The 8,676-nt window shown below is 58.5% G+C and overlaps 1 protein-coding gene across 4 annotated transcripts in view; it reads right to left on the reverse strand.

Annotated features, from left to right (window-relative positions):
- Positions 1 to 7,914, reverse strand: part of MEF2D (myocyte enhancer factor 2D) — a 33,316-nt gene extending 25,402 nt beyond the window's left edge. The window contains exon 1 of one of the 4 annotated variants that reach the window (XM_057726716.1): positions 7,527 to 7,914. The gene's annotated coding sequence lies outside the window, so the exon portion shown is untranslated. The remainder of the gene's footprint in view (positions 1 to 7,526) is intronic. The other 3 variants (XM_057726732.1, XM_057726705.1, XM_057726723.1) reach the window with 3 other exon arrangements.
- Positions 7,915 to 8,676: the final 762 nt, after the last annotated feature.

Genomic DNA, 8,676 nt, shown 5'->3' on the forward strand with positions numbered 1-8,676 from the left:
AGGAGAGGTGGGGCGGTTGGGACGGTTACTGTGTCACCTTCCACCTCCCCACCCAACTTCCCTCTGGGGTCTCAGGAGACAGAAGTGAAAGTGGCAGCTGGGGCCTTGGGGGCGGGTCAGCTTGAGAGCCGTTGGGGTGAGCATAATGCCACCAGTGCTGGGTCTGGGCTGCCTGCCATTGCAGCAGGAGGGCTGATGGTTCGATCAGGAGAGGGACTGCCCATGGAAATGAGGGCTTGGGAAAACTATGGAGCATGGGCCCCTGGCCAAAGGAAGAGCAAGCTGAAGAGGAGAAAGTGGAGAAAAACAGGCACTAGACAGTCTCAGAGGGCACTGTCAACCAGGGCAGTGGTTTGTTCCCTTGTTTAAAGCAGCAAGATCCTTTTTTCCCATCCACAGAGCAGAGGCAAGGCTGCTCTGGCTGAAGCAGATGAAGGGGGTCTAGGTCCTGACTGCTGGAACGTGAGCAAGGAGAGAAGGGAGGCGGCCTGAGGCCTGGGCCCTCAGACTGGACAGCACCGATTCTGATGGAAGGGAAGGTGGAGGATGAGAATGTGAAGTGTTCACCTACAACTACAGACAGCACCCCCCCTCCCCAAAAAAGAGGCCAATCCAATCAGGGAAAGCAAATCCTCCTAGAGACATCATGACCTCGGGAAGCCCCTGAGGATTTAAAGGGGCCGCTCAGGGTGGCAGCTGGATCTCCTTCTGACTCGAAGGACAGTCCTCTAAGCCCCTGGCAAGGGAGGGTAGGCAGTGCGGCTGCGTGGGCCTGCTGAGGCGGCCAGCCAGGCAGCTCTTACAGGATTAGCTTGCTGCTTTCAGGAAAGGTGCCAGGTGAGGCTGAGATGCCCAGCCAGACGGAGCACCCCCCCACCCCCCCGCCACACTGGCAGGCAGTGGGGTGGAAGTACCTACACACGTCTATGCAAAGGGCTCCCCCAGATTCGATCCATGCTCCTCACCAATACCTGTGTCTCATCCTTTCATGAAGATACTTTGTAAAGACCCCTCTGATTTCTGACAACGAGGATCCCTGCGTACCCAGCTTTCTCTGCCATTCCGATCATCAGGAGCTAAACCTCCTCTGAGTGGGAAGTCCTGCCTACTGTCTACTTTCAATCCCTCTTCTACACTTTACAACCAGGGCCCCACACCAGGGAGCAGGTGAGGAGGCCAAGGGGTTCCTCCTCTCTGCTCCCTGTCAAGTCCCCACCCTCTGGGCTGACAGGTGGGGGAGACAAGAGGGAACAGCTGGGCCAGGACACCTGTCCCCACCCAGCCAGCCTGGGCCCCAGGGGCCTGCCATGGGGTGTGTACAGGGGAGTCAGCAGAGAGGCCGGCAGCCGTGGGGGGTGGAGGAAACAGGCTCAGAGGTCAAGGAGAGATGTGACTGGGAAGGCCTGAAGCAACCCTTTCAAGATCAGCCCTTCCTCCTGGGTCTACCCCCACCCATTAATACACACACGCTTTAAAGGTTTGAGGTCATCTGCTGCATCCCCTTGCCTCCATGTTACTTGATCCAACTGGAGTGGGAAGACTCCACAAAGAGACCAACCCTCCTCTCCCCACCCACGCTCACTCCCGCCGTATGCCTTCCCTTGAGGTTTGAGGATGAGCTCTCTCTTATTCCTTGTTCTCCCAACCCTCAATCCCAAGTATCTGCTGGTGGGGTGGGGGCAGGGAAATCATGAGAACGCAGCCAGAGGGATCTGGTAAGACTCTGGGGTGAAATGCGGAGGGGGCAGGTTCTGAGACAAGGAGACTGCTGGCTGGGGAGGGCAGGGCTGGTGGGTTCAGCTTCCCAAGCCCATCCCAGGATCCTCTCAGGGCTTCTTCAGCACCCCCCACATCAAGCCCTACCCGGGGCACTGTGTGCCTCCACCCCACCTTCTGGACCGCTGCCTTAGCTGGCAAGTCCAGGGCTAGATTGGAGCTGATGTCTGGAAGAAAGGATGCAGCCACTTTCCAAGCACCCACTCTGTGTTGAGTACCATACGTTTTCCCATGGAACCTCCTTCCTTTTCCAGGGGAGGCATCTCTGTTTCATAGAAATGGAAACCAACTCAGAGATGGGAGGGACATGCTCAAGGTCACCAGCAGTAAGTGGCAGAGGTGGGCTGACTGCTGAGCACAGCGCTTCCTTGCACAACTTGGACAGAGAGCGGGCAGGGTCTCCCTCCCCAGGAGTAACAGTACATTCCTTCCGGGGTTGATTCCCTAATATCTGGGCCTGGGAGGCTCAAGTCAGCCATGCCTCTTGCCTTTGCACAAGCCCAGGAGGCCTGTGGCTCAAGTCTTTCCCGATCTAGTCTGTCTCCTCACAAGTCCCACATGGCAGCTTTAGGAGGTACTAACTGGTACCCAGGAGGGGTCTCTGAGTGTCACTTGTTCCTGTATACCCCTGCTTTGGGGCTTTCTCCCATGGCACTCAATCAGAAGACAATACCTTCTTAGAGAACCAAAGAATGCCCCCCCATCCCCACCCTGATCTTGCCACCAGACCCCAATCCTCTGCACTCCTGCCAGGGAACCCTACTGGGTTCGTTCTTCCCTTCAGTGTATCCTCCTCCTCTTCCCAGGTCTCCCTGGGTCTCCTCTTCCACTGCCCCTCCTGAAGGGCAGGATCCTTTCCTTAACCTTAGACAAAAGCCCTGAACACCTCCTAACTGGGAAAGCTTGAGCAAGTCACTTAAATCTCTGACTCAGTCTCCCCAATTACAAAATCCAGTGTGGAGAGAAAGAAATGAGTCTTCCTATGTTTCCATGCCCAGCACAGAGCTTGGCACACAGGGACACAACAAATGGAAGTTTCCTTCCTCCAATCCCCAGGGATCTCAAAAGTTTTAGTTTTTGGTCTCCAAAGTATATTGGAAAATAGGGTGAGTGGGGTATTGCCTGAGAGTGAAGTGCTCACGACCAAGGGGCAAAAAAGCTCCTTCTCTACATGCTTCCCTGGTTTCTCCAACTCCTAGGGGAGTGGCCAGAGCACCCAGCCAGAGGCACCAAGCCAAGGTCAGTGACCAGGCCTAGAGCCTGGAGCCTCCTGGGAGGGTGAGTTTAAATGAGTAAATATGGTCCCGCCTGGGTGAGGCCAGCAACAGGCCAGAGCTCCAGACAAGTTCCTCCCCTCAGCCTACAACAGAAGGGAGAGAGATCAGACAGTAGGCACAACTGCCACCCCCCAGGTCCAGGCTATCAGGGTCCTGTGCAGAGTCGGTGAATGCATTCTCCTGTCTCCACGCCAGGCAGGACCAGCCAGAAGCATGGCTAGGCTCCTAGGAAGGAAAGGTTGTGGCCACAGCCTCAAGAAAAGGAAAAAGCAGATGCAAAGGGCCTTGGGGATCAACCAGGCAGGGCATCGCCCCCAAATGCTTGAGGGCTCAGATGCAACCTTGATACCTCAGAATGGCCTTGCTTAGCTGGGTGAGTGGGGAGGGCAAAAGAGACCAGCGACAAACCACCAAAACACCCAGACGCCCCGCTCACCACGAGGCTAGCTGAAACTCCCGTACATCTGGAAAGCGTACTCACCCAAGGACGTGCGATCAGCGTGAGGGGCCGAGGCAGGCTGAGCCGGGGCCACAGAGAGGAACAGATGGAACGGAGTGCCGCGAGGGGCAGCGATGGGAGTCCGCCAGGGCTCCCCCACTTGCACACCATGCTCTAGGTCTAAACGCAGCCCCTCTTGCTCCAGTCAACACGCCTCTCTTCAGAGTTCTGCATGCCTCTGTGCCTTCTTGCCTCCAGTCCCTTCACCCTGTCCCCAGCCCCCACAGGGTGCAGCTGCTCCGGGGGTGTCTACACACCCATGTGTATGCACCGCACACCTCCGTGCATGTGTGCCACTAAATGCTGTGTATGTGCCAGGTGCATCTGGGCACGCCGGCCTCCACAAGACCCCTGCCCACCCCCCTGCCAGGGGAAAGGAGTCCAAACGCTAGCCATCCTACAGCTCCAGGACAAACTCTCCTTAGGATATTTTCAGTCCCAGGCAAGGGGGAGAAGAGAAAATAAATATTCCAGAAGACAAACAGTACCATCCCCACTAGACCAAAGTTCAAGGCCTTTCAGCAGAGCCACCAAGAACCACTGGAGAAGAAAAGTACTTTGAGATTCCATCTTTCCCCAGCCAAGGTAGAGCTCTCTCTCTCTCCCCGCCATCTACCTCCAGTAATAAGTTCTTCCTGAAGTCTAAGCTCCATTCTGTCTGCTGCAGACACAGGGGCATCAACCACAACACAGAAAGGTGTTCAGCTCCCAGAACAGAACTACTAGCACCTAACACCTCCCCTTCACCCCATGAGTAAGTCACCAAACTGGGACAGAAGGACAGACGGTTGGCCGGACTCCGGCCCCATGACTGGCTCATAAAAGCCACCAGTGATTACAGTGATGCTGAGGTTACGCTGGCCCTGCCACCATCACCTCCTTCCCTCTAAAACGGAGATAACTGCCTCAAACCAGTTGGCCTCAGAGAGCCTGGAGAGTCCCAGCCATGACCCCAAAGGGTGGGAGAACCCGCCACCACAGTGCCGCAAGACCCAGAATCTCACCCTTAAGGATGGGTTCTAGGCTCATGTCTGATCCTTATACCCACTCCAGAACCCAGGTGAACACCAACTTATGACTTGTTCCCAAGAAGTCGAGGCCTCCATTACAAGCCCCGCACCGAATCCCCTTCTCCAGTAAGATCACCACTCTCTGGACTAGAGGGGCCGAGAACAGGGAGCCTGGCTCTAAATACAGCTAAGGACATGCTGGACCCACCCATTAGTTCCTGACACCTCTTGCCCCCACAGAGCTACAGAAGTGGGCGGCCAAGTGTCCAACACAGGGCCCACCCATACCAGACCAGGGCAAGCACTGAGATTCTGGACCAAAGCCAACTGCGGAGGGCAAGGGGCCCAGCTGGCCAGGAGGAGAAGGTTGACAGGATGGGCAGAGGGGCAGGCCTCTCTGGAGGCACATGGGCCAGGGATTCCCAGGGCAGAGTCGGGGAGGAGGGGCTAGGTCACAATCAATGAGGGCCTAAGCCCAAGGCCTCCTCTTTCCTGCCCCCTCAGAGGCCAGGAGGCCTCCCCTGACCTCTTTGCTACTGGTCCTCCAGCCCCAACCTGGGGAATCTATCCTCCGCTTTCTTCCCTCATCACACCTCCCAGGAAAGACCCAGGAAAGATTTAAAAAAAACAAAAAAAAACCTTCTGGAGAGATTATGTAACAGCAGCCAGAAAGACTATCATATCTCGCAGCCTATGAGAAGAGCCAGGAGCCAAAAGGGGCAGAGCTGGGAAGCCCAGGTTCCTCCAGTCCAGGGACAGCAGGTACAGAGCAGGGTGGGCAATGGACAGCCCCTGCCACCCTCCCAAGCCCTCCACTGCTCTGTTCCAGGCACTGGGCACAGCAGACAGAAGGCCGAGCCCAACAGCCTATGCCCATCCTCCAACACAAGGGTCCTCCTCCTCCCCTAGGACCAGGGCCTCCAAGGGGAAGGATTGTGTCTTCCTTCCTATGGTCTCTCCCTGCTATGAAGCCATGCTTGAAAGAGTGGTGGCTGGACTAAAGCTCTGACACAGATTTGCTGTGTGACCTCAGGTAAAAAAATAACTTCTCTGGCCTCTAAAGGAGTGTAAATGAAAGCTCCCCCTTCTCCCAGAGAAACCAGAGACCCTCCCTTTACAAATACACATGCATATATATATACACACACAAATATACAAACACATATAGGCTGTGTTGGGGGAGGGGTGGCAGGGACGTTACAACAAAGAGAATATGACCACTGAGACCCAAAGTTCCAAATATCTAGTGGGTAGAGTGGGGAAAGAGCTACACATAAGCTCTAGTGATCCCCCAATCACCCCATATTAATGGGTCCTCAGCCACCCTCGCAATGATCCCACCCCACCCCCATCTCCTGCCCAACACACTGGGAAACCACAGGAAGGAAATTCATTCCCAGGCAGGCCGTGGGAGCTGGGACAGCCAGGCTAAGTCCTGGGGCGGGTGTGACCTGGTGGCCACAGGCGGATGGACATCTGTGAACACTGACATGTGCCTTTTTTCAATGCTCTCCTTAACTACTAAGACTTCCCTGGTGGGGGTTTGGAGGGGAGTGGGAGGTGGACAGCTCCCTAACTTCAAAACACCCAATCTCCTGCTGGCCTGGGCTCCCCTGCTATCTCAGAGGCCAGAGCAGCCCAAGGTCACCGCCCCAGATGGTAAACTTCCCATAGTCCAGGCTGGCCCCTGAATTGCCTAGGAGACCCACTGAGGGGATGGGGGAAGAGGCAGGGTAGGGCCACTCCCCAACACCAAAGAAACCAGGCCTATGAGGAGACCTCAAAAGGGGGCCCGGTACAGAGAAGGGGGGCACAGGATCCACCCACTGCACCCTCCCCCAACCCATCAACAATGGGCTGCTTAAGGGGAAGCAGAGAGAGCCTCCCACTCAAAGGACAAAGCTGGGATAACCTGGTCAGTGGTTCCCAGGGTACCCACACTCAGGAGCCCTCCTTTCATTGGGGAGAGACCTCAGCAGGCCACTGAGAGATTAGCTTGAATCACTAGGATAAGGGAGACCCTGTAAGACCAAACCTGACAGGAAAGGGACTGGCACTGGGGTGAGAGACTAGATGCATCTTAGCTTCCTTGGCCCTCCCTCCCCAAAAGCCCCCCAACACTCACTAGACCCCCACCCCCGCCCAATGCAGCCTGCCATAGGTGGAGAGTGGGACTGGAGAACTCTTGCCCAGATGCTGAACAGCTGCAAACTTCTGGCCGGGGGATTCTCCAGCTCGGGCTACTGACAAACCAGATCGGGGGTCTCGGGAGCTGGCCAGGAGGTCCCAAGGAAGGGTCCTGCGTGTCCACCTCCGTGGTGACTCCGCGTCCCAACTCCACAGGCACCGGGCAAACCCGGGCCCCGGACACACACACGCTCACACACCCCAACCCACCACCCCGGTGTCATCTGAACAACATCCCCCCCTCCCTCCCCCGCTTCCCAAACAGCTGCGGCTCCCCCCCGCCCCCACCCTCCCGCCGCCCTCCCAGGCCCCCTTCTGCACCATTTCGGGCCAAGGAGGAGGGAACAGGCGGCGCGAGGAGGGAGAGGGAGGGAGGGCCGGCTGTTAAAATGTCAGTCGCTCCCGGCTGTCACCAGAAACCCCCTCTGAGGATGGCGCTCCTTCCCAGACCACTCGGGGACCGCCGTCACCCCCGGACGCCCACAGACCGGCGCGCCCCCAAGCCACCCGTCCCCACCCTGACCCCAGCACCCAAGGGAATTACAGCCCACTTCACTTGTCCCCACGGCCGACTCCCTCACCCAAACAGTCCCCCACGTAATCTCCCACCAACGCCACACGAAAACACGGCCCGCTCCGCGAGTTCCTCCCAGCCCACAAGGCCACCCCATCCCACCCCTCGGGGGGACGGTCTAGACCACCCTCCACCCCAACCCCAGGACGGGGTGGGGGAGGGGGCCTCTTAAAGCGGCAGGCGCGTTATTTTTCTCTACTCACCGGCCCCGCTGGGGGAAGAGGGGTGTCACGGCTGGGAGGGGGTAGCCCTCGCCCCTGGTCCGGGGGATCTTCAGCACCTGGAAGCCGCAGCTCCGGGCGGGGGGAATAATAAATGAGGCCGGCGTCCGCGCGGGCCCTGGGCGGCGCCGGGGGGCCTGGGCCCCCGTCGTGGGCGCGGGGGCGGGCAGGCAGGCGGGGGACCGGGGCCGAGCGCCCGAGCCGCCTCGGCTGTTGTTGATATTTTGCTTCCTTCCTCCTTTCGGGCTCCAAAGGTAACTCCTCCAGCCCCCGGGAGTCAAGGCCGACGTAGGCACAGCTCAGCCTAGCTTGAGGGGTGGGGGGAACGGGGATGATGGACAGGCGGGGGTGCCAATGGGAGGACCCCGTGGGGGCGGCGGGGCGGGGCCGGAGCAGGGGCGGTCCCGGGGACGCGGCCCCGCCCCTCGCTTCCCTCGGGCCGGTCGGGCCGGGCCGGGCCGGGTCTGCCCCCACCCCACCGTCCTTCCAAGCTAGACTGCGGCGCCGGGAGCGGCAGATCCCTCCGCCAGCCGGGAGGGAGGGAGGGAGGAAGCGACGGAGCAAGGCAAAGTAGGCAGGCGAGACCCAGAGGCCTCTAAAGGGATGGGCCCGCGCCCGTGGTGCCCTGTGTCGAGGTGGCCGGACGGCCGCCTAGCACTGCTGCCACCATGCGCTCGAGGAGGTCCTTTCCGGGGAGGTGCCGCGGAGTGCGCGCATACTCTCCCATACACACGCACTCGCTGCCTCCACAGCTCCCCCCAACCCCCAAGCCCCAGGAGAGTTGGGAGGTGGGAGTCTAAGTAGATAAATTAAGGGTAGATGCTAAGTGTTGAAAAGATTCCGTCTCCCTCACTTAGGGTGTGCCGAAGCCCCACTTAAAGGGACACGTTCATTTCTGGGAGGTTACCTGGAGAGCTCGTTTGCTCCCTCTACCTGTGACAGGCCCCCTCCTCTCCCGGGGCCCGGCTCGGCAGACGCCCAGCAATTTAAAGCGACAGCTCATAGTTCGTGGGTGACCTAATCCCCAGTGCCTGCGGGCCCCAGAGCACTTACAGCCGAGGGGGGCAATTTAAAGGGGTGTGACCCTAATTTCCCCCAGCACAGGAAACGCCCAAAAGCATCTTATTAAAGA

The sequence above is a fragment of the Hippopotamus amphibius genome, chromosome 1, assembly GCF_030028045.1.
Source record: "Hippopotamus amphibius kiboko isolate mHipAmp2 chromosome 1, mHipAmp2.hap2, whole genome shotgun sequence".
Taxonomy (NCBI): Eukaryota; Metazoa; Chordata; class Mammalia; order Artiodactyla; family Hippopotamidae; genus Hippopotamus; species Hippopotamus amphibius.